The sequence below is a fragment of the Odocoileus virginianus genome, chromosome 10 (genome assembly GCF_023699985.2).
Source record: "Odocoileus virginianus isolate 20LAN1187 ecotype Illinois chromosome 10, Ovbor_1.2, whole genome shotgun sequence".
NCBI classification, from domain to species: domain Eukaryota; kingdom Metazoa; phylum Chordata; class Mammalia; order Artiodactyla; family Cervidae; genus Odocoileus; species Odocoileus virginianus.
Window position 1 is genome coordinate 48,727,140 of NC_069683.1, and position 26,572 is coordinate 48,753,711.

A 26,572-nucleotide genomic window follows, 5' to 3' on the forward strand; every position below is an offset into this window, starting at 1 on the left:
GGATCAACAGGATTTCTCAGGGTGAAGAAGAGCATTGAAGAAGAGCATTCTGGGTAGAGAATGCAGAATGGAAGTGTGAATGTTTGTGGAGTGGAGTTGCTGTGATGAGAGGTGAGGTGGGGCTGCGGGGGACCAGGGGAAACGATGAAGCTCCCTACTGAGAGTGTTTAAGGGTGGGGGCACCTGGGATGGTTTAGGAAGAGGGAGTGGCTGAGTGCACCCCGCGGGCCCACTGGATCAGAGCAGTCTAGGAAAAAGCGGACGTGTGCGCCCTTGCCCTGCGTAAGAGGAGCGTGGTTCTTTGTTCCTTCATTCCATTGTTCTTCACCCATTTAGTAAGTATCATGGAACACCTGTGACGTGTGCCAGACCTGGGCTCAGTTCTGAGGGCACAGTGGTGGACGAGATGGGAAGCAGCCCCCTCTCTAAGTGCAGCTTCGAGTCTGGAGAGGAAGCAGAGAGGAGGTTCTGCCCAGAGGGGACTGTGGTGTCAGGGGAGGTCGGGGGACTGAGAGCCCTAAGGAGAGCCCCTCATCCTGGGTCCTGGGTCAGAGTAGATGGATCCGCAGCCCCTTGTCCCTGCCTAGGGATCTGAAGGTGGGGGAGTGACAGAGGGCCCATGACGGGCCTTCCCGGGGGGCATCCTTCTGCCTTCTCCGGGTGGAGGCCTGGGCTGGTGCTGGGAGGAGCCAGGATTGGCCGGAGACACGCACAGTTCTGGGGAAAGGGGAGGCAGAGGGAAGTACAAAACTGTTTGATCAGAGCCTGGCCCTTGGGAAAGAGCTGAGTGTCTTTCTGCTGGCAGCCGAGGCAAGAGGTGCAATCATTAGAAGGTGGCATTTTGCATTAAAATTGTTCCCATCAGCCAGTGACATTTTCTTGTTCTTTCTGGTCAGGAGACCTTTCATTGCGACAGATTCAAATGACTCAGGCAACAGGATTTCTTTCCCTCTGGAGGAGAAACCCAGTCCAATCACCCTGGGGTGGACGTTCACATTAGCTGAGGTTAAAAAAGCAGATGAACTGGTGAGTGTGGCGAGGACTTAGGGGTGTGCATGAGGACACGCAAGAGGACAAACGTGTGTGTCTGTGCATCTGAGCTGCCTGGCTTCTGTGATGATGGCCAGCCCTGGGCTGCACACATGCCCTGCAAGTGTGTTCCTTACTGTAGAGACAGAGACCCACACTTGGGTCCATGTGTGTGGGCACAGAGCAAAGAAGTGAGCAAGTGTGCATGGGAGCGTGTGCACGTGTGTGTGCAGGCAGGCACCTATCAGTGCCCAGGTGTGTGTGGATGGATTGACAGGTGGTCTGTCTGAGGTGAGGGTGGTAACTGACTCACCCTTCTGCTCATCTCTACCTGCCCACTGTCTTCCCGTCTCCATACTGGGTACCACCCCACGCCCAGCTGACAAGGCTCCAAACCCAGAAGTCCTTTCACTGCCTTTCACCTCACATTCAGATTTCTCCTCTTCACAGGGACCTTTTATGACCACAAAAGTCAAAATCGCTCCCTCGTCCCCTCAACAAGCATTCTCCACTGCAACACACACTTCCTTACTTTTCCAGTGTTCTCTCTGATGGAAGTTATCCTGCTGTGTGTCTGTTCATGAGGATGGTCTCCTTTTGTCCCCTGCAGAATGCAGCTCCTTGAGAGCAGGGCTGGTCTTTCTTCACCTCTCTGTACCCAGCACCTGTATGCAGCAGGCGCTCAGGCGCTGCTCTGCAGAACGAATGAGGACTTGCTTCCTTGCACTGCCCAGGGGCTGATTTAGGTCTTGGTGGGGGTGGGTATTGCTTCAGTGCAAAAACACTGACTCAGAGCAAATTGGCGGGTGAGAGGATGAGTTCCTTGTCATAGAAAGCATTGAAATCAAGCCCGAGTGAATGCTGTTAGCTTCGCACGCCTATGAGTTGCCACCGAAGTGGGATCTGAGGGTCGTTGAGGACTGGTCCCGTTTTACTCCCCTAGCCTCAGCTGTCTGTCTCTTTCGTGCCTCTCATCAGCACTGCTGCTGTTGTGACCAGGTGGAGGGAAAGGTGTTATTCTCTCCTTGACTGGAAACTCATTCTCATCCTTCGAGCTCTAGGAAGTTGTCTTCAATTCCCTAGACAGAACCAAGTCCCCACTTTGTCCCTGCCCCCTAAGCCCTTCCTGGGGGCCTCATAGCTGTGAGCACTCAGCATGTTTGCTTGCGCACCCCCAGAACAAACCCAAACTTATCACAGACAGGGGTACGGCCTAGCATGGGGGTGCCCTGGTGCCCAACAGATGCTCGGCAGCTGTGTGAGCAGGCATGTGATGCAAGGTGCAGCGGGAAGGGGGAACGAGTGCAGCTCTAAGAATAGACTCTTCTGCTCCCTGCCCACTCCCCTCTCCCCGCCCTGATTTTGCAGCCATCAGAGGTTAATCCTTTCTGGTGACTCCTGGGTTGAACTTGAGAGCCTTTGATGCCCCCGGGGAAGACATTAAATGGGTGCCTGTGACCTTAAGCATGTGCTTGGGACACCTCTCCCGAGCTTGGGCCACTGGGCAGAGGGACTCGGGACTCAGGCCACTCAGGATGCTTGCAAGGCTCCTCCCTCATAGGAACTAGGTGGACTGTTGAGGGGAGATTCTGGGAAGAGACAACACTTGCTGAGAGGCCAGGGCTGAGTCAGAACAAAAGGTGAGTCCCAGAGACCCCCCCTACTCTCAGTCAACACTCCAGCAGGGAGACCGAGAATGGGGGCAAGAACAGGGAACAGGGCTCTCCAGGAAGATGAGCTTAGATTGGTCCACGCTGAGCACTCAGGGCAACTAAGGCTACCCAAGGTGGGATGAAGTCTTGGGGTTGGACTTCAGGTGCATGTCTACAGCAGAGAGCTTGGGGGAGATGCCTGGGGGCAGTTCCCTGAACCTGAGTTCAGAAACTTGTGGTCTCCAGGCTGGTTTTGCTACTTCCTATGCACACGACGTTGGGTAAGTCTCAAATTCATTCAAGTCTCAGTTTTCTCATCTTCAAAATGGGATGCTGGGGCTTGAACATTGGGCTGGGCACCATATCACAATCTTCATGGCAACTCTGGGAGAAAAACACTGTCACATTTCCCATTCTACAGATGAGAAAACTGAGGCCCAGGAGAATAACTCACTTCTAGCCACACCTGGGTGGTTCAGTGGTTAAGAATCTGCCTGCCAGTGCAGGAGCCACAGGAGATGTGGTTCCATCCCTGGGTCAGGAAGAGCCCCTGGAGAAGGAAATGGCAATCCACTCCAGTATTCTTGCCTGGAGAATCCCATGGACAGAGGAGCCTGGCGGGCTGCAGTCCATGGGGTTGCAAAGAGTCGGACATGACTGAGCATGCATGCACACACAGCCACACATTAGCCACGCTGTTAGCCAGGGCTGGAATTTGTGCTTTGCTGTCTCTCTGTAAAGCCCATGTCCTCTGCCACTGCTCCATGGTGCCTTGCAATCCCTGCCAAGTCTGGTTCCCAGGATCAAGGTGACAATCCCAGGAAATCATAACTGACTGTGTGGTGCGAGAGTTCTCATGTGGGGCCACGGCTATGTGGCTCACACTTTTCCCCGGCTCCGCTCTGCTCCCCAAGCTGGCTCCTGCGGGGGCCCCCAGGGGCAGGCATGGGCCAGTGCCTTCTCTGCCTGCCCCTGCTGCTGCTAAACTTTACACTGGGCTCTGTCATTAGCCCAACAACAAGCTCCCTGTTTGACTAGCCCTGTCCAAATTTGCTCGGCGCGAGCAGGAGCCCATGGTAAGTAAACGGTTTTCTGTTGATATTTGAGCACTAATGAAGAGGCAGCGAGCAGGCCCATTAATAACGGAGGAGATGATTGTGTTTGCACAAGGCCTGTATACAGCGCGTCAGCCGCCCAGACGGGGCCCGCCTCCTTATTGATTTCCCAATAAGCCGCTTGGTGCTCTTGTTCTCAGCCTGGGCAGGGCATCCTCAGGGTTGGATCCCACGGTTGAACCTCCTTTCCCTGCTGAGGCCCTCAGCCTGGATCTCGGTGAGGGTGGAGGTTTCATTCATTCATCATGCATTTATTCAGCATGCAAAGGTCCAGCATCTTTTATACACAGGCCACTCTGGCAATAGCTGAGTCCCTGTCTTCACCTAGAAACAGAGCCTGCCCTTGACCTTATGGGAGAGGAGGGGAAGAGGGAGGCTCTGGGTAGACATATATGCAAAAGTTGATTCTTCGTGTGCCTCTGACCATGCATGGTACCCCATCATCATAACACTGCCCATCAGGGTCCTCTACCCTCATTTCACCTTGAACTGAGCAGTTACCTGATCTGTGATGGGAGGTGGCCCTCTGACTGGCCCTGGGGGTGGCACTTTCCTGCCTTATGTTGTCCTTTAACCCTGAAATACAACAGGCTCAACCTGGGGATGTCTGCTTTAGATGGGATCGTTAGTGATGGAGAAGGGCTTCAGGGTAGACCTGGGTCACCCTCCCCACTAGGAAACGTCCATATCCTGAGCTTTCCAGGGAGATAGCATGGCAGATCCAGGGCAAGTGTTCTAGGAGGGCTGCCAGGACCTCCAATCTGAGCTTTTGGTTTGGGGATATTTCTGGCCTATCTTGCAGTGAACATCAGGGTGAGTAAGGCAGTATCCTATCTGATGAGCTCACAGTCTGGTAGAGGAGGTCAATCTGTAAAAAAAATAACTGGAGAAAAAAATCACAAAATGTTGAGAAGCAGAAATCCAGGGCAGAGGGAGCAGAGAGGAAGGTGCTTGAAGGCCTGGAGGGCTTCCCAGAGGAGGTGACCTTTGAGCAGCTTCCTTAAGACTGACTAGATGTTTGTAGAAGCCACAGTGACTGTTCCCACTGGTGGGGCAGGTAAAGAACAGGGTCAGATGCTGACTGCCTTCTTGCAAAGAGATCCAAGACTTGTGTCTCTTGACCAGGTTTTTTGGTGGAGGACTTTGTCTGGCAGGTCCTTGAGTTAGAATGGGGGTGGGGTGGGGTGGGGGTTGGGCATGGGGAGATATGGCCCTGGGAAAACATCCTTCTGGACTGTGTGTTGGTGTCCACCGCTTTAGCCCAATGGAGTATTCCAGGGAAAAGATGAAGGAGGGTGTGGGGATGGGAGTCGGGAAGCTCAGATTATCATCCTAGCCCTGCCATTAGCTGGGAGAATGACCTTGCTTCCTGGAGTCTTCATCTGTAGAATGGAGCTGATCACAACTGCCTCCCCATGAGGGGAGAGGAAACTGGGGGAATAGAACAAAAAGTGCCACAGAGAAAAGCAGCCCGAGAGCGTCAGTACACCAAGGAACATAACCCGAGCATGTATATTTAACTTTGGTCCCTAGAGAGACACACACTCATCTCACACACTATGGTCCCTCCTGCACCACACTGATCTCCTTCTTGCTGCAACCCAGGAGCAGAGTCTGTCCGCAAATAACCGAGAAGAAACTGTATTTGCAGGAGGTTGGGCCAGATATATGGTGCTGAGAACCAAGGAAGTAAATGGGAAGGATGGAGGAGGATACCTGAGCTGGTCCCAAGGAAGCCAGCCTTACATTGTCTTCCCTCCCAGGACACAGGGGCCCCTGGCAGGGTTGCTGGCTTGAGAACCCTCTATGGGAGAACCCTGAGCTCCTGGGACCCAGGGGGCAATCCAGAGTTCCCCTGGGGGCCTGGAAGAGTTCTGAAGAGCAAGAATCTAGCCTTCTAGGCCTGCCTCTTCAGCCCTTTGTTCAGGCTCTAAACTACTTCCTTTTCCTTCTTCCATCTTCCAATTCCAGCAGAGGGGCAGCCCTTTTGCTGGGCTGAAACTCCCAGATCAGTGGGTGTCTTTGACCACATTCTAAGAGGCCAAGAGGCAAGAGGAGGTGCTGGCAGTGGTGATCTCTTTTTTACCTCTTATTGTACACTGCCTTGTATTACTTTCTGTCATTGAGATCTGGAAAGAACCAACCCATCAACTCTTGTCCTCTAGCCCCAGGTTAGTATAGCTGCATGAAATGGAAGGCCGTTTGATGATGATCTGGACCCTTTCCTGGGATGGAGACCTGTCTTCATCCTGGGTACCTGGACTATATCCAGCAGAAGAAGAGGACTTTGGCTAGAGAGGGGAAAATGACAGAGACTCTGTTAGCAATAGTCGTGTATTTCAGTTGCATTATGCAGTTACACCATGAATGATGATCAATATCAGGGCAGTGGTTCTCAACCCTGGTTGCCCTTCAAAATTACCTGGAGACAGAAGGTGGTGCCTGGACCTCACCCTAGGCCACCCAGGCATTTTTGTTCTGGAAAAGCTACCCGGGTGGTTTTGATTCATAGTGAAGGTTAAGACCTGTGGAGCTAGAGAAGCTTTCTCTTCTTGGGTATTATTTCTGGGAGGGCTGGTTTCTTCATCCTACATGAAAGACTTGCAGAACCTGGAGCCCCTTTTGATTTCCATCTAGGGGAAAACTGGATGGAACCTATTACCTGAGTTTCTGAGCCAGAGGTCAGAGGAAGAGGCAGCTGGGCTCTGAGAGGGAAGAAGAGAGTCCTGAAGCCTGAGAGGGCTGGGGGGAAGCCTGAGGGGAAGGGCAGCAGAAGGACAGAACCCCAGATGTTAGTCAAGTGGGACTTGGCACGGAGCAAAGGAGAAAACTGCCTATGCTTGCCTCTAGCCCGTGTGCTTGATTGTTTGATGAGAGGGTCTTTCTTTTTGGGGGGCAGGGGACCTCGATCAGAAGGACTTGGGCCCCCCCACCATGAGTGGTGCTGGTGAGTGGGTCTTCTGAGTTTCTTTCTTTTTAAAAAAATTTATTTTATTGAAGTATAGTTGATTTACAATGTTGTGTTAATTTCTACTGTATAGCAAAATGATTCCATTATACATATTTATGCACATTCTTTTCATATTCTTTTCCATTATGGTTTATCACAGGACATTGAACATTCTTTGTCATTGCCCTTCTTTGACACTGGAATGAAAACTGACCTTTTCCAATCCTGTGGCCACTGCTGAGTTTTCTATATTTGCTGGCATATTGAGTGCAGCACTTTCACAGCATCATTTTTTAGGATTTGAAATAGCTCAACTGGAATTCCATCACCTCCACTAGCTTTGTTCATTGTGATGCTTCCTAAGGCCCACTTGACTTCGCATTCCAGGATGTCTGGCTCTAGGTGAGTGATCACACCATCGTGGTTATCTGGGTCATAAAAATCTTTTTTGTGTGGTTCTGTGTATTCTTGTCTCCTCTTCTTAATATCTTCTGCTTCTGTTAGGTCCATACCATTTCTGTCCTTTATTGTGCCCTTCTTTGCATGAAACGTTCCCTTGGTATCTCTAATTTTCTTGAAGAGATCTCTAGTCTCTCCCATTCTATTGTTTTCCTCTATTTCTTTTCATTGATCACTGAGGAAGGCTTTCTTATCTCTCCTTGCTATTCTTTGGAACTCTGCATTCAAATGGGTATATTTTTCCTTTTCTCCTCATCTCATGCGCTATCAAAGTAATGCTCAAAATTCTCCAAGCCAAGCTTCAACAGTACCTGAACCATGCACTTCCAGATGTTCAAGTTGGATTTAGAAAAGACAGAGGAACCAGAGATCAAATTGCCAACATCCGTTGGATCATAGAAAAAGCAAGAGAGTTCCGGCTGCTAAGTTGCCTCAGTCGTGTCCGACTCTGTGCAACCCCATGGACTGCAGCCCACCAGGCTCCCCCGTCCCTGGGATTCTCCAGGCAAGAACACTGAAATGGGTGACCATTTCCTTCTCCAGTGCATAAAAGGGAAAAGTGAAAGTGAAGTTGCTTAGTCGTGTCTGACTCTTAGCGACCCCATGGGCTGCAGCCCACCAGGCTCCCCTGTTCACGGGATTTTCCAGCGAGAGAGAAATGTCTACCTCTGCTCTGTTGACTGTACCAAAGCCTTTGACTGTGTGCGTCACAGCAAACTGGAAAATTCTTCAACAGATGGGGATATCAGGCCACCTTACCTGTCTCCTGAGGAATCTGTATGGAGGTTAAGAAACAACAGTTAGAACCAGACCTGAAACAACAGATTGGTTCTAAATTGGGAAAGGAGTGTGTCAAGGCTGTATATTGGCACCCTGCTTATTTAACTTCTGTGCAGAGTACACCATGCAAAATGCTGGGCTGGATGAAGCACAAGCTGGAATCAAGATTGCCTGGAGAAATATCAATAACCTCAGATATACAGATGACACCACCCTTATGGCAGAAAGTGAAGAAGAACTAAGCCTCGACTTAGTTCTTTCATCAACTAGCCTCTTGATGAAAGTGAAAGAGGAGAGTGAAAAAGCTGACTTAAAACTCAACATTCAAAAAAGCTAAGATCATGGCATCTGATCCCATCACTTCATGGCAAATAGATGGGGAAATAGTGGAAACAGTGAGAGACTTTATTTTTTTGGTCTCCAAAATCGCTGTAGATGGAGATGGCAGCCATGAAATTAAAAGATGCTTGCTCCTTGAAAGAAATGCTATGACCAACCTAGACAGCATATTAAAAAAAAGCAGAGACATTACTTTGCCGACAAAGGTCTGTCTAGTCAAAGCTATGGTTTTTCCAATAGTCATGTATGGATGTGAGAGTTGGACTATAAAGAAAGCTGAGCACTGAAGAATTGATGCTTTTGAACTGTGGTGTTGGAGAAGACTCTTGAGAGTCCCTTGGATTGTAAGGAGATGAAACCAGTCAATCCTAAAGAAAATCAGTCCTGAATATTCATTGGAAGGATTGATGCTGAAACTCCAATACTTTGGCCACCTGATGTGAAGAACTGACTCCTTGGAAAATACCCTAATGCTGGGAAAGATTAAAGGCAGGAGGAGAAGGGGCTGACAGAAGATGAGATGGTTGGATGGCATCACCGACTAGATGGACATGAGTTTGAGCAAGCTCTGTGAGTTGGTGATGGATAGGGAAACCTGGCATGCTCCTGTCCATGGGGTCACAAAGAGTCAGACACGGCTCTGGGACTGAACTGAACAGGATATTGAGTATAGTTCCCTGTGCTATACAGTAGGACCTTTTTGTTTATCCATTCTGCATATAATAGTTTGCATCTGCTAATCCCAAACACCCAATCCATCCATCTCCCCAACCCTCTCCCCTTGGCAACCACAAGTCTGATCTCTATGTTTGTGACTCTGTTTCTGTTTCATACATGTGTTCATTTGTGTCATATTTTAGATTCTACATATAAGTGATGTCATATGGTATTTGTCTTTCTCTTTCTGACTTACTTCACTTAGTATAATAATCTCTAGGTCCATCACTGTCGCTACAAATGGCATTGTTTCATTTTCTGTGGCCGAGTAGTATTCCACTGAATATGTGTACCATATCTTGTTTTTCCATTTGTCTGTTGATGGATATTTAGGTTGTTTCTGTGTATAAGATTTTTTTCTGGTAGTGGGTTGACCTTCCTCTGCTTCCAGCTGATAAGATCACAGTTAACAGTAGCAGTTAGGGAGCTATCTTTGGGGGGTTTGGCCCTCGCGTGCAGTGCCCCTCCACACTGCAGATTAACATCATTTGGCTGAGCTTCTGGTTCCAGCATGACTACCTAAATGCTGGACTTGGTGAAGGAGTGGAGGTAGAGTCAGCGTGAGCCACAAAACAGCCCCAGGAAGTCACAGGGACTTGGACAGCCACATTGAGACTGCAGTTGCGATTTGGAAAGGAAGAATGATCCAGGCAAAGAGTCCAACTTCTCAGGTGATAGCACCAGAAAGAAAAGGCCTAAAATTTTTTAAAAATGAAATTATTAGCTGGAAAGTTAAAAAAAAAAAGAGTAGCTTCAGAGGACACCTAATTTCTTGGAAGGTTATTAATTTTTTTTTTGAAGGGGAGAAGAGGTCAGGGCAGAGATGCAGAAGCATCTTGGCTCTTGTCCTGCACCATCATGTGAGGCCAGACCCTTGGGTCTTGGCTGCTGCTTCAGGACCGGATACTGGAAATCAGCCAGCTCCAGAATCACTGGTACTAGCCATCTTCTTCTGGAAACTTGAATATAGGAGAGAATGCGTGGGAAAGATCTGAGTCATAGTTAGAACCTTTACAGAAATAGCACAGGGTGGCCAAGCTTGCATGTAGATGAAGCTGTTGTTTATGACATGCAAAGAATGGATGAATGTGCCCCTCACAAGGGAGCTGTTCGTGGACCCAGTTCCATACAGACTGACGTGTCTTCCAGCTCTGGCTCACTGCCCTGGAACGAGCATATGGCTGCATGGGAGGAATCGCTTTCTCCCTCACTCAGCATTTTACCAGCCTGCAGTGTGGGAACTGTGACTCTTTCAGCAGCAGTGATAAGAGTAGCTTCTGTTCTTCCCTCTGTGCTCTCAATCACTCCCTCTCTCCCAGTAAGTTGATGAGATGGGAGGACAGGTTTGGGCACCCTCCCTCTCTCTGCTGTCAGGGTTGCCCTGTCTGCAGGGAGCCTGCATTCCTCCCTTCCTCAGTGGGGCAAAGAGAAAAGATCTAGGTTTGGAGTGCAAAGTTCATCCTCAAGCAAAAGTATTAAGAGCCCATCCACGGATGCAGATTCAAGCTGGTTTTCCAATACAGTCTTTCAGCGCTAAAGCTGGTGGCTCTTTGTGTTCCCATTGAGGGAACTGATATTTGAAACAGTCAGCAAAGGATGGACAAATTGATTCAGGGGAGAGAACCACTCAGGAGAAGAAGGTGGCAGGAACAAAGTCGGGGAGGCGCCCAGAGAAGAGTGCTAGGGATCAAAGCTGAAAGGAGAGGCCAGGGAAGACCACAGAGGGCCTTGGATGCCAAGCTGGGGAATTTGAGCTTTATTGACAGATAGATGGGGAACCATTAATATTTATGTCAAGACATGACAAATATCAGAACTGTGAGAGTTTAAACACTTGGCTTTATAGGATTTTTTAAATTTAAAATTTTTAAAATTTAAGGATTTTTAGGATTTCAAATTCTAAAAGATGATGCTGCACTCAATATGCCAGCAGATTTAGAAAACTCAACAGTGGTCACAGGACTGGAAAAGGTCAGTTTTCATTCCAATCCCAAAGAAAGGCAATGCCAAAGAATGTTCAAACTACCGCACAATTGCACTCATCGCACACACTGGTAAAGTAATGCTCAAAATTCTCCAAGCAAGGCTTCAATAGTACATGAACTGTGAACTTCCAGATGTTCAAGCTGGATTTAGAAAAGGCAGAGGAACCAGAGACCAAATTGCCAACATCCGATCGGATCATAGAAAAAGCAAGAGAGTTCCAGAAAAACATCTACTTTTGCTTTATTGATTACATCAATGCCTTTGACAGTGTGGACCACAACAAACTGTGGAAAATTCTGAAAGAGATGGGAATACCAGACCACCTTACCTGCCTCCTGAGAAATCTGTATGCAGGTCAAGAAGCAACAGTTAGAACCAGACACGGAACAACAGACTGGTCCCAAATTGGGAAGGAGTATGTCAAGGCTGTTTATTGCTACCCTGCTTATTTAACTTACATGCAGAGTACATCTTGTGAAATGCTGGACTGGATGAAGCACAAGCTGGAATCAAGATTGCTGGGAGAAATATCAATAACCTCAGATATGTAGATGACACCACCCTTATGGCAAAAAGTGAAGAACTAAAGAGCCTCTGGATGAAAGTGAAAGAGGAGAGTGAAAAATCTGGCTTAAAACTCAACATTCAAAAAACGAAGATCATGGCATCTGGTCCCATCACTTCCTGGCCAGTAGATGGAAAAACAATGGAAACAGTGACAGACTTTATGTTCTTGGTCTCCAAAATCACTGCAAAGGGTGACTGAAGACATGAAATTAAAATATGCTAGCTCCTTGGAAAGAAAGTTATGACCAACCTAGACAGCATATATATTAAAAAGCAGAGACATTACTTTGCCGGCAAGCCCATCTGGTCAAAGCTATGGTTTTTCCAGTAGTCGTGTATGGATGTGAGAGTTGGACTATAAAGAAAGCTGAGCACTGAAGAATTGATGCTTTTGAACTGTGGTGTTGGAGAAGACTCTTGAGAGTCCCTTGCACTGCAAGGAGATCAAACCAGTCAATCCTAAAGGAAATCAGTCCTGCATATTCATTGGAAGGACTGATGCTGAAACTGAAACTCCAATACTTTGGCCACCTGATGTGAAGACCTGACTCATTGGAAAAGACCCTGATTCTGGGAATGATTGTAGGCAGGAGGAGAAGGGGATGACATAGGATGAGATGGTTGGATGGTATCACCGACCCGATGGGCAAGAGTGAGCAAGCTCCGGGAGTTGGTGATGGATGGGGAGACCTTGTGTGCTGTAGTCCATGGGGTTGCAAAGAGTTGGACATGACTGAGCGACTGGACTGAACTGAGCTGAAAAGCTTGGTTACTGATTAGATGGGAAGAACATGGGAGAGTAAGGTGTCATGAGGGCCTCTCAAGCTTCAAATTTGACTGCTTGGGAGATGTGGTGGCATTCTGAGATGTCAGATCTTTCACATGCACACTGTCCCTGCTCCCTTCTTGGCATGGTTGACACAGGATGGAGACAATCCAGACTCTAGGAACTTGCTTGATGCCATGCAGTGGACAGGTATCTGAGCAGGGCCCACAGATTGGGACTCCTGGCTTCCAGACTGGCATCTGCTATGTGCCAGACCTCTGCTGAGAATGTAGAAATCAATGACATGCCATCCGTGTCTTCACAGGCCTTACTCTCCAGTTGGAGAGATACATGAGGAAACAGGCATGGGGTCTGTACTGTTGCAACTGATGTGAACCACTGCATAAACTTGGGGCACAATTTAAAATCTGGTTGCCCAAGAATATACTTTCTTGATTAACAATTAGTCTGAGACCTCTATCTTGAGGTCCCCCCAAGCCCCTTGAACTGTACAGTAATCCTGGTGATATACTCAGTGTAAATAGGATTGTCCTCTTTCCATTGCCAGGTGTGGAGAGCTGCATCCCAAAGGGCCAGCACTGCTGTGGCTTGCTGTGGCTTCTCACAGCTGACAATACCCTGCAGAACCCACAAGCTCCTGTCCTCCACTCATCAGGCCCCTGCCAGAAAACAGTGTGGCCCCAGACTTAGTCTTCAAGCCTTCATACTTATGGATTAAGCTCATACACTCTGCCATTGTTACCAGAAGTAGAAACTACCCAAGGATCTCAAGGAAGCTCTGCACCACTTACATAATTTGCCCAAACTAGCCCTCTGCTGGGCACTTCTGTGTCCTTGATTTGGGCCTAGGTTACTCATGTGGACACCTGTTTATGATAATCCTAAGATAATTCTGTGTTAGGGACCTAGATTTTGCAGGCTATGAGTCCAGCCACAGATCTTCCTGATTGCCTCATCTTGGGGAGTAGACATTTAGCCGTTCACTGATCTCTTTCCTCGCAAGAGGTGCTGCCTTGTTATATAAACTGAGCATCTGCCCCAGAAATGAAAGGGTAAAGCAAATTTTGCTAAACCACTAAAACAGAACAAAACAACTCCCCCCCCCCACCCCCCAGTACAGGTTTTGTTATATTCTCATCTCTAAAGCAGTGAAATCCTCTGGCTTCATCTTTGCAAATTCCTCCAGTGACCCTGGGCAGAGCAAAGATCAATTTTACAAGGATAGAACCTCATAAGGGAAACAAGGTTAGTAATGAGAGTGAGTGATGAGTTCTTTCCAGGGTGGGTGTGTGGAGTGAAGAGAGACAAAGGAGAAAGGCTTTAGAAAAGTGAGGCCTCGCAAGGCCTCCTCACCCTCAACGCTGTATCATGGAAGATGTTAAGCGTACAGAGAAGCTGAAAGAATATTCAGTGAACACTCCACCAACCCCCTAGACCCTACTCTCACCATGTATTATCCTTGTGTCATTGCAAACCCACCCATGCATCTCTGCATCCATCCATCAGTTAGCTTGACTGATGAGCAGCTTTGCTGTTAATTTTATTTGTTCCATAGAGCCTCCTCCATTGTAAGAGTGCAGCTCAGTGATTTTTGCAAGTTTAAGAGTTGTGAAACTCTCTCTGCAAGTCCACTTAGAGCACTTCCACCAGCCCCAGGGTCCCTGTACACTGTCTATGTCTACCCCTTTCCTCGGGACGAGGCAGGCACCAGTCTGCTCTCTGCCTCTATGGGTTTGCCTTTTCTGGAAATTTCAGGTAAGAGGGCAGACCACAGAAGGAAGAAGAGCTGCAGTCCTACAGCCTTCAGAATGGAAACCAAAATCACAGACAGTTAAACAAAATGAAAAAGCAGAGGATTGTGTCCTAGATGAAGGAACAAAATAAAATCCCAGAAAAAAAAAGATGAAATGAAATGGAGATAAGCAACCTTCCTGAAAAGAATTCAGACTAATGGTAGTGAAGATGATCCAGGATCTTGGAAATGTCAGGTAAATAGAGCCATGCAATACATGGTCTTGTATGTCTGGCTTCTTTCACTTAGCATGATGTTGTTGAGGCTCACTCTTGTTACATATGACAGTAGTTTGTTTCTTCTGATTGCTGAATTGTATTTCATTGGATGGATATACCACATTTCATTTATACAGTATCTGGTTGATGGACACTTGGATTGTTTCTAGTTTGGGGCTATTATGAATCATGCTACTGTGACCCTTCCTGTGCAAGCCTTTGTGTGGATACATGTTTTCTTTGCAAGATTTTAAAGGCTAAGTAGAAGCTAACTAGATTGTTACAACTGGAGGAAAATATTCTTGGTGGGATGCACAATATGTGTAAAAACTCAGAAAGTTAAAGTGCCTGGTATACACAGAGAATGATGGTAGTGCAGTATTGTAGGAAAAGAAAAACAACTCTCTTTTCCTCTGCCTGTCTTGGGTTCATTGCCGGGGACCCTGGAAATTAGACTGACAGAAGACAGATTAAGGAGAAAAAGACAGCTTATTAATGTTTTCATCATGCCCACATGTAGGAGAACTCAGTGATGAGTAACTCAAAGGGAGTGGCTAGAACTTGGACTTATATAGCATCTTGACAAGGGACAATAAATTTGTAGAGAAGTGATAAGACAAAGAAACAAGGGTTTAGCCCTTTGAAGGCAGAAACTGTGGGAAGGTAAATAGATGGAGGAAACTAATAGAAGATGAAGGTTGTGTTAGCAAGATTTTTTATGTAGATTCCTCGAGTGTCATCTCTGGGCTGATAAGAGTCTAGAGTTGTCTCCAGTGATTAAGAATCATCCTGCTTTTCCTGGTAGAGAAGGGGAGGCCAGAGAGTTTACCTTGTGTCTGGTTTTTAAATCTTTTTACTTATTTGTTTATTTATTTTTGGCTGTGCTGGGTCTTCATTGCTGTGTGCAGGTCTTCTTTAGTTGTGGCAAGTAGGGACTACACTCTAGCTGCTATGTGTGGGCTTCTCATTGTGGTAGCTTTTCTTTTTGCAGAGCACAGTCTAGGGTACATGTGTGCTCAGTACTTTCGCTTCCTGGGCTCTGGAACCTGTGGGCTTCAGGGTTTGTGACACATGGGCTTAATTGTTCCGCAGCATATGGAATCCTCCCAGATCAGGTATTGAACCTCTATCTCCTGAGTTCACAGGCAGACTCCCAACCAGTGGACCACCAGGGAAGTCTGTGTCTGCTTTTTAAAAATTACCTTCAGCGCAAAATAATCCTTATGGAAGAGTTGCATGTTTTGGGGCGGTATGCTTTGAACCCCTTCAGTATCATGGGGATAGAGAGGTAGGGAAGGGCTAGATCACAAAGCCTATGCTGGGGAGGGAGAGGTGTTGTATTGTGTTTGGAAGACTCCAAGAAATCTCGGAGGAGTTTTGAAGGAATTCCCATGGTCAAGTGTGCTTTGTAGAAAGATCATCAGCTTGGAGCCCAGTGTATAGGTCAATTAGAAAGGTATTGTAACTGACAGGTGAGGGATTTAACCTGGTCTTGATTCAGGGTGGGGGTGATTGGGGGTGAACTGGATTGAGACTCTGTGTATGTGTGTCCTTGGGGGGCAGACCTGGGGTGTTGTGGGGGCAGCCAAGTGATTTGACCTTGCCTGCAGCCCCATAAATACCCGTTCTCCAGTGAGTGGGCAGGAGCAGCCCCCAGCTCTCCTTACCTACCTGTGTGTGGCTCTCAAGGTTAGCGCCATGGGGGTCAGCCCTGTTTAAATGTTGATTACAGAGACGGTGGGAGCTGCTCAGATTTCTAATTAAGATTAAAGAATGTACCCGGCTTATAAATGGTTCTCAGGAATGTATAATTTGATTAGTCTGTTTTCTCCGGGCGCTTTAATTTCTGGATTAGTGAACGTGGCCTCTGACTACAGGTGGGGCTGTTTGCTCACCACACACAAAGTCTGGGACCTTGTAGCGCATCTGAATGGCAGGGAGGTAGGACAAGAGAAGAGTGCACCTTGGCCAGAGTGGGCCATCTCCTGTTGTTTCTTCTCTTCCTCTTCACTCTGGACAAGACTGAAGATTCCCAACTCGGGATCAAAAAGGGCCCAAATACTGGCTATAAAATAAATGCACTCACCCGGGTCTTATTTACATTTATTTACTTCTATCCAAAGGCACAGGAGGCGGGTCCTCTTCCCTTTTCCCATTTTGAGCCCAGCCAGCTAATTCCTGGCAGGGCCCAGCCTGTGGGGCTCCATCTCTTTAGGGAGCATTGCCCCAGTGTCAGTCATGATCACCATGGTAACTCTAGGGCTGAGTCAGAGGCTGTCTGCTTCCACCGGGCCCTGGGCACTGCCACTAGGAGCCAGGTCCACTGCAGGCTCTGGCTGCTCCAGGATTCATATCTCCCAGTGGAAGCATCCTAGGCTCCGGGTCCTGTCACCACCTTCCCTCCTCACATCCTTTACTCTCCTGCCCTGGTTGCGCTCCAACTTTTGTGACCCCTGGCACTCTTGCTTTCATGGGTCTCTTCCTTCATTAAAAAGAAATAAAAAACCATTCTATTTTACAACTGTATTGGTATAAAGATGAAAAAAATTGATATTATGTGTTAGACCATTTTATCCTATCTGAAAGTTCATTTGTTCTCTTCTGAATTTAAAAGAAATTAAAACATTTCCTCGGGCCCCTAAAAGTGTAATGGGCTCTGTGACTAATGGATAAGGCAGCCCTGTCATACCCGCCCCCCACCCCCATCCCCAGAGCTCTTGATTGGCTTCACACCTCCTCACCCCTGACCCACTGACCTAGTGATAGATCTCCGGGGCGGGGGGCGTCCAGTGGACCTAGCGCTGCTCCTCCCTGCAGAAGTTCTCAGAGGAAGCTTGTATTAGCTCTGCGCAACCCTCCCGCCATGTCCCTAGCTTCTGCCTGGCCCGTCTTCAGCGCCGCTTCAGACTCCCAAGCCACCCCCATAGAGGGGAGCCGAAGCTTTCCCATCCCCCAGCCAGGCCTGATCCCCTCCACTCCCCACCCTCCCGTCTTTATTCTTGCGTCCAGATCTTTGGAGGGCCTGGGAAAGGGATTAAAGCTCAGAGGAGTGGGGGCTGCGGACGGCGGTGGTTCCCGCAATCGGGGTCTCGCTTCCTGCCCAGCCTGCTCCTGCAGAGCAACCTGGCAAAGGGGTCTCTCCCGGCTCCCCGCGCTGCTCAGGAAGCGTGTTGGGAAGAGGCTAACGATAATTAACACTTGGGGCGCGTTTTGTCTTCGAAGTGCTTTACAAACACGACCTAATTAGCCCGCGGGGAGGAGCGGCGCCACCGAAACGCTTGCTTTATTATTCATTTCTATGGTATGGATCGCGCAGCCTTGGCGCGCGAGGATTGTCGGGGCGGTTACCTAGGTTGGGATGCCTCCTCCCAGCGCCTCCGGGCTCTCGGTGAGCAGGGCCCTGCGTACAGGCCAAGTCTAATTTGGCGCAAGGCAGCCTCTTCGCAAGCATCTAATTTAGTCTCCCTGGCAATCCAGAGAAATGCGTAGGCTCCGGGGCTCAGCGAGGTTAAGTGACACGTCCAAGACCACAGAGCCTACACGGGGCTGAAACTCAAACCAGGCCCCGAACCGCAAAGGGCCAGATCTTTGTCCCCGCTCCCCGGCACCTTGCCGGCCAGGCGCAGCGAGATTCTGGGAATCCCGCCTGGCTCGCAGCATCCACGCGCAGCGGAGAAAGCCGGCGGAGGCTGGCGACTGCTGGCGGCTGGCGGCAGTGCGCGCGCTCCCCGGCCGGCCGAAACTGTTGCCAGCGCAAAGCTCCCCGCTACACCTGAGCCGGGGACAGATGTGCATCAATATTTATTCGGAACTCCCAGGAAACCTGGATGAAGTGTAATTATCTCAGCTCAATCAGCTCGGATTAGCATAACATCAAGTCACCCATCAGACGGAGGGTTTGATTTCGGGGATCAAAGCGCCGCGCTGTAGCCGCTGATTAATCGGGGAGAGGAGAGCTGAGAGAAGAAAGCTGCGCGGGCTCCGCGAGCCACAGCTGCGCCGCTTTGATGCGCCGATTGTGCCAAGTTCACGTTCCCGGCGCGTTTGGCACCTGCCCTCGCCGCTCCCTGGATCCACTGCACCCGCCAACGAGTCCCTGGGTTTTAGCGCCGTTTCCCGGGTAGCAAGTCGCTACCTTTAACGTAATCCACCGCCACCTTTCTCCGCGACAGCGCTAGGCTGTGCTGTGAAGCGGAGTGCTTGCCTGTCGATTTTGTGCTCTGGAGGCGCGGAGAGCTGTGGGGCTCGCCCGAGCGGGACCCGGGCCGGACTCTGCCGAGGGACCACCCTTCTCCTGGTATCTCTGCTCTGAGAGTGAGCGGTGAAGAGATAGCCGTGCGCAGTCCTTCCGAGGCTGCCCTGAGGCTGAACCGAGGAGTGAAATGCCGGCGTTCAAGGCCTTCTCCAGGCCAGCTCCAGCCAACCCTTTCCACCTCGCCCGTCCCATCCCCTCCCGCCACACAAAAATCGCTGAGGTTTGCTTAGCTCTCCCCGCTTCCTTGATTCCGTATCTTTGTGCAGTCTGTTTCCCCGACTGGGATGCCCTTGTGCCCCCTTTCTTTTCTCTAACCCACTCTGACATATTTAGCACAGCCCGGGAGCCTCTTGCCCTGGCGAAAGCCTGTCCTCATGCTTCCAGTGGGTTCAGCCAGCGCGGGAAGCCCCTGTCCTGGCATCCTGACATTGTGCTGTCATGATCTGATCCAATCCCCCTTCCCCAGCAGACCTGCACTGTGTCCTGGGATGGCCCAGGCCGCCCTTTTCTGGGGGATGAGGATGGGTGAATTTGATTGCTGATCCACATGGCTGCCCCTCCAACTTCGAGTCTCCTCCTTCCAATTTACACTAGCTGCCCCCATTCTCATCGGATGTGCTGAGGGCAGGAACCCTACCTTAATCGCTCTTATGTCCCCTTGGATACTGTCCTTGGCTCAAAGCAGATGTGAATTCTAGCGCTTGCCCTTGGCTAACTCTCTGTTTCCTTAGAGAAGTCTCTTGACCTCCCAGGAACTCAGATCGCCAAGGTGCATGGGTTTGTGTGGCTGTAATGCTCTGTGATCTTCCTTCATAAACCCTGTCCAGCGAGGCCACTCCTAGGGGCCAGTGCCCCCTACTTGGTGTAGGGAATCTTAGAATCTTAGGGCTGAAGGGAGGCTCATGACCCCTTCCTCATCCTTCTGACAAGTCATCATCCTTTGCTAGAGGAGATGGGAGAGCAGAATTCAGTACTGAAGGTCTGCCCTGCCACTGGTCCATGTGGGAGCTTGGCCAGCATGGTGGGGACAGGGGACAGGAGGACCCACATGGCCACCCTTCAGGCTCTCTCTGGCTGATAGGATGAAGGCGTCAGTCATGACATCACCTAGGGTGTCTGAACACCAGGATTCTCCTGGTTAAAAGCCTGGAGAGCAATGGAGACCCAGGCAGGTTTCAAAGCTGGGACATGTAAGTATCCATTGGCATTCTTCTCTGGAATGCAAGTTCATGAGGGTGGAGATTGTCTCTAGTTTATTCCCTACTATGCCCTACAATCAAAGCTCAGTGCCTGACATGTAGTAGGTGCTCAATAATTAGATGTAGAAGAGATAAAAGAAGAAAGAACTGGAAGGGGAAGAAAGGAAGGAGGGAAAGAAGGAAGGATTAAAGGTTTGCAACCCCCAGTAGGGGGCTGAGTCTTGAGAGTGGGTGGGCCTGTGCCCAGTATACTGACAGAAAGACGATTTATCTCCATTTCAAATCTCTGCTATGCAACATTGCGGATTTTTCTCTCCCCTTTAATTAAGAACTAAATATAGATCTTAATTAAGACACTGATGAATTTAATTTAGAGTGGCATTAGGGCCTTAACTTGCACAGCGCAATGCCATGTTTGTATAATGTGGGATATAAGCTAAATGAGTGCTTGTTTGTTACCACCATAAATAATTCACTCTCAAATCCCTTTTGAAGCATCACTCACACTAACCCGCCCCCCTCTAGAGGATGCTCTGGGATGCCCACTGCCTAGCCCCCCTTCATTTGTCTACATCACAAGAGCATCCTGTCTTGTTCCCTCCCAACTGGAATCCTCCTCTGTCCACTTTTGCTGCCTTGCCCATGTCTGCCTTTGTTCACACCAGTCCCTCCGCTGAGAATGCCTTTCCCCCCACTTTTTCTCTGTCAAGAGAATTCCTCCTCTTCCTTCAAGTTCCAGGGCAGGCGTGTGGGTTTGATGAAACCCTCTCTACTCTCTCTCTGTCTCCTGATCTCTAAGCACTTAAGTTGAGAGTGCCAAACCCCCGCAGAGTTTTGTTAATTCCAGCACTTATACTGCCACGCACCGTTATTGTTTCATTATCTCTTATCTCCGTGGGTTGGATTTTGAGTGCCATGCACAGGTCCTGTGCCCAGTGGGGAGAAGCTGTGACATTGGCTTTTATCCATGGTCCGAAGGTGCCAAGCTCCCATGTCAATCCTGGAAGCCAGGAGGTATGTTGAGACCTGGAGACCCTTACAGTTTCTGCAGTGGGTCAGGGCACAGCCAGGGCTGGTGGTCCAGTGTGTGTTGTGTGGAGGGGCAGAGCATGATATGGGCCCATGGTTGGATAGACTCCAGTCTGATGCCAAGAGAGGAAGTATAGCATAAAGATTAAATATAGCATTAAGGTTGTTGCTCTAGAGTCTGGTAGTCTGGGGGCCGGACTCAGTTATTTCATCTGTAAAATTGGGTTGTTGTGAGGTTAACTGAGATTTTTCTCTCAGTGCAATACATGACACCTGGTAAACACTCAGTAAAGGGTACTGATGTCGATGATGGTGTTTGGTGGCCATGCTCACCTGGTTGGAGATTGGGCAGCTTGCAGTCAAATGGAGGGGCAGAATGTATCATTCATACTTTGTATATACAAAAAAAATGGGGTATGGGGGGTGATTGGCCTCATTAGGAACTGCACGCTTTTGGTCCGTGTTGTCTGTGGTTCAGGACCCTTTCTCTGCCCTCTGTGCTCCTCACTGGGGAAATGAGGGCATGGGATGGAGTGGCAGCCGACCCCACACACTCCTTTCAGTAACAGCTTCGCCCCCCACCCCTGCCCCGGTAGTCTTGGATGACAGCTCCCTGGCTCCTCCTCCTCTGTTTCCTTACCTTGCATTGGTAAAACCTCATCACAGGTATCTAGAGAGTAGGGATCTTGTTTTTTAAGCACAAGCCCCCATGTGCCAGGCACATTGCTCTGTCGTGTGGCCAGTGTCTGTGAGTTGAAGAACGAAGTCATTTTCCAGAACCCACCACCCTGCTACAGCATCGCTGTTCCAGGATCCGAACAAAAAGTGCATCTTCTGAAATCTGCAGATGCAGTTGCCGTCTCTCAACTCCTTGGCAGCACTGTCTTGAACACTGTGAGGCTCTGGCCCAGTGTTTCTCATCTTTGGCACTACTGACATTTTGGGTCAGAGAACTCTTTGGTGTGGGGGCTGTCCCACACACTGTAGGAATTTAACAGCATTCCTGGCCTCTACCCACTAGATACCAGTAACAACGCCCCACCCTCCAATCCTCCCAGTTGGGACAACTGCAGACATCTCCATACACTGGGGGTCAAGCTGCCCCTCGCTGGGGACCAGTCTTTATACCAAGCACAGGCCATTTGCATTGTCCTGTGTATGCACCTGCTGAAGTTGTGATACAGATACTAGTCTAAGACAGTCTGTAGATGAGGAAACTGGTTGAGGAGGGATTGTGGAATCAGCCGTACTGTCCCTTGGAATCTGGACCCTCACTTGACCTCCTTTAGCTTCTGTTTCTCACCTTTAGTGTGTTGACATTCATACCAATTGTCAAGTTCTTAGCACAGTGCTCGACACTCGGTAAGTGATCGATAAATGTCAGCAAATATTCTCTGCTAGATGCACATTCAGACCAACACACTTTTTAAAAGATTGAAGTAGATTTACAATGTTGTGTTAGTTTCAGGTTTATAGCAAAGTGATATCACACTTATATATTTATATCTATTCTTTTTCAGATTCTTTCCCACTATAGGTTATTACAAGATATTAAATATAGTTCCCTGTGCTATACAATAGGCCCTTGTTGTTTATCTATTATATATAGTGTGTAAGTAGTGTGTATCTTTTAAAAAATATTTATTTATTTGGCTGCTCTGGGTCTTAGTTGTGGTATGCTGGATCTTCGATCTTTGTGGCAGTATGCAGGAGGATCTTTAGTTGTGTCATGCGAACTCCTCGCTGCAGCGTGTGGATCTAGTTTCCTGACCAGGGGTCTAACCTGAGCCCCTTGCATTGGGAACATGGAGTCTCAGCCACTGGACTACCAGAGAAGTCCCGGGAGGTTTATCTTCAACAAACATTTTTAATGCCAGTAGTAGTAACCGTTCATATTTGTGGAGTACTCATAATATTCAAGATACTGTTTAGATGTAGTAACTTACTTGACCCTCATAGGAATCCTATATGGTAAATGTCTTTCTTGTTATTCTGACAAGGAACAGGAGCGCAGAGAGTTAAATAACCTACTAGAAACCTGAGAACGGGGATTCAAACCCTAGACCACGCTCTGTGTTACACACCATGCCGGGGCACCAAGCTCTTAATAGGAGCTTTCACATTCATTTCATTTGTGAGCCCCTTCCCAGAGACACCTTTTTTATGGGATTGTACTATCCAGCTTGTGGCTATTTAAATTAGAATTATTTAAAATGTAAAATCCAGTTCCTTGGCCATACTTGCCACACTTCAAGAGCTCAGTAGCCCCGGGTAGTTGGTGGCTAGGCAGTGGGGCAGCTCAGACATAGAGCATCCCCAGCATTGCAGAGAGTCCTGCTGGACAGTGCTGCTCTGTGATGTGGGAAATGGATTTCTTCCCCTTATGAGTTTTTGGACGAATCTTTAGATAATTGATGGCATTCAATCAACTCTGTGCCCAGAGTTGTACAACATCTAGAGTATTCTGTTCATTTTACATTTATTTAGACCCTACTGTGTATCTGGAACCATATTTGGGACTGAAGATATAAAGATAGATATGGTCCCTTGTCCATAAGTGTAGTTTGCAATAGCATTAGGTTGTTAACATACGCAGCTTCATGCTGTGTTTGTAGCATGTGATCTAGGAACTAAATGGATGTGGGAGACACTGAATTTGGGCAAGAGCCAAATGTCAGGATAGGCAGGGTGGGGCTTGGGTTAGAGGAGGGACCCTGGGGATGTTCCTGGAAGGATGCCTGTAGTCTTTGAGCAGGCAGGGCCGGACAGCGTTTCCAGGATCTAGAGTTGCTCAAACGGTTCTTTGGCTGGATTTCTGCTATAAAACCTTACAGCAAGGAGAGTCGAGCTGTTAGGGCGGGTGGGCATAATTTAAAGGAGATTTTGTCAGTTGGTGAAGAAGTTACCTTCCAGGCGAGCCCGTAGTTGAGCACAGTGCGTGGGGTTGGAAGGGCAGAGATGGAAAATATGAGGGTGTCATTTCTGCCTCCACCTCTGGAGACCCCAGCGTCCTTCTTCCACCTTCCAAGTTGAGCCCCTCCTCCCACCTCCCTGGGGCTGTCGACCCCCACTCAGCACCCCATCAGCTGACCTTGCCCAATTGCCCATCTTCCTGCTCCAATTCAACACTCCTCTAGCTCAGAAATTGCTTGGTGATATTGGGAACAATGAGGCCTGACTCTGTTAGTTCAGAGCAAAATGGTTTTTTTAAAGGGTATTGCATTCTTGGTGATGTATGGACAAGTCAGGAGAGCAGGGGGAGAGCTGGGGTGGGAGGGAGAGGTGAGCCGGGACTCCAGAGCGGCGGATGCCTTGGGGTTGTGGGGAGGGGCACGCGCTGCTACTGCTGACGCCAGGCCTGCTGAGCGTCTTGCTCACGTGGTCCTGCTGAGCGGGGTGCTGGCTGAGCCGGGCTCGAGGAAAACCCGGGTACTCGGCTGAGAGGGTGAAGTCATCGGGCTGCCAAGCAGCCAGGTGCTGTGGAGAGCATATTCCTTCTTGGGGTCAAATGTAGCTTCATCTCATCCTTCATCTCGTGTTGAGTGAGGCTGGGAGGGGGGCGGGAGTGAGAAGGTTTGCATGGGGCCTCAAGGAGACCCAGAAACTTCTAGTGATTTGCCTACTAGGGCCACACAGCATGTTAGTGGCCCTGTCCTAGAACCCAGGGCTATGTGTGGGTCCCCAGGGGGAGGGGACACTTTTCTGTGTGGGCAGTGTTACATGGTATGCATGTGCCATTAGTTAGCCACCTGATAATAGACAATCGGGTCGTTTCCAGATTTGTCAATTATTATTATTATTAATTAACAGACTTAATTGTTTAGAGTGGTTTTAGATTTACAGGAAAATTGAGTTGAAAGTACAGACAGTTCCCATATACTTCCTTCTCACCTAGTTACCTGTATTATCAGCATAATGCATTAGTGTGGGCCATTTGTTACAATTCATGAACCAATATAGATACATTATTATTATTAACTAAAGTTCACAGTTTACAGTAAGGTTCACCCTTGGCTTTGACCTTCTCTGGGTTTTGGCAAATGTATGTCAGCATCATACAGAATAGCTTCAGTGTCCTAAAAATCACTTGTGCTCTCTCTATGCATCCCTCCCTTCCTCCTGGCCTCTGCCAACCATTGATCTTTTAACTGTCCCTGCAGTTTTTCCAGAGTTCTTTTGTTTACTTCTCTCTAGAACTTTCTGGAAGTCTCCCTTCTTGGCTCTCTAGACCCAACCATACTCAGTCATAGAGATTTCTTGGGACATAGCCTTCCTGGTGAGCTGGTTTGAGGGTGTATGGGCAGCCTACATACAAGTTTGATTTGCTTTCTTTTAAAGACCAACTATTGCTGGAACTGGGCTTTCCAGGTAGCCCTAGTGGTAAAGAACCCACTTGCTAATGCAGGAGACATAAGAGATGCACGCGAGTTCAAGAAGATCCCTTGGAGGAGGGCATGGCAGTCCATTCCTGGAGAATCCGATGGACAGAGGAGCTTGGTGGGCTGCAGTCCACAGGATCTCAAAGAGTCGGACACAGCTGAGCGACTGCGCATGCACGCACATTGCTGGACCCAGCTGGTCTAGCCCCATGCTACTGGTTCAGCTGTGGCCTCAAGAGAGTTTGGTGCTCCAGGCCCTGTTTGGGGGTGGGGGATACGCAGGGAGGCAAGTGGGTGGCCCTGTCAACTGAGAGCTCAGCTCTGGGGCCTCTTCCAACCCCGAGGCCCTCAGAGACCCCCAAGCACTCTGCTCCTTCACAACCCAGCTTAGAAGCCAGCTGCTTGGGCCTTCTGTCTTCCAGTGCCTCTGGCTCAGCCTGGGGCTGTCTCCCGGCTTGCAGGCGCCCCCTCTAATCCCACTTTCATTTCTAAACAGACAGGAAAATAAGCAATTGATTTTTGGATATTACATACGCTGGGCGAGGGAAACTTTCATAAGGAAAAGAGCAGAGGGAGGGGTCTGAAGATCTTAAAGTCAAAACTACAAAAAGCCCACCATTTCCAACTCAAATGGAGACAGCTACAAAGCAGATAGTGCGGGTGGCCTCAGGCCCTGGGGAGAAGCCTGGCTCAGCCATCCAGGGCTCTTTGATGTCCCATTGGAGGCTGTGCCTGGGCAAGTCTGTCCTCTCCTTCCTAGTGGGGCTCCTAAGGTCATCCTTTCTGTTCCCCAGTCATCCTCCACCTCCACAGCCACACTGCATTTTGTTCTCAAACCACCCAGGAGGCTGGGACTTCAGACAGTCCGGGACACTCGGTATGAGAGTAGGAGAGTGGGAGGGGACCACAGGAATTAAAGTCAGCTCCTCTCATCATCCTGCTACAGGAGCCTGGGGTGAGACCATGCTCTTGGTGCATAATGGAGGCTGTAGCTCAGGTGTCCCAGCTCCCAGCAATGCCCGCTCCATCGTCGTCAGGTGAGCTGGTGAAAGCACAGTGCTTGCAGAATATTATTTATTTATTGTTTTTATATGTATTTATTTGTTTGGCTGTGTCACATCTTAGCTGCAGCAGATGGGATCTCCGCTGTGGCTTTCAGGCTTTTCCCTAGTTGTGGGGTGCCAGCTTAGTTGCCCTGTGGCATGTAGGATCTTAGCTCCTCAACCAGGGATCAAACCCACATGCCCTGCCTTAGAAAGTGAATTCTTAGACACTGGACTTGCCAGGGAAGTCCCTGCAGGATGTTATTAAACTCTGGT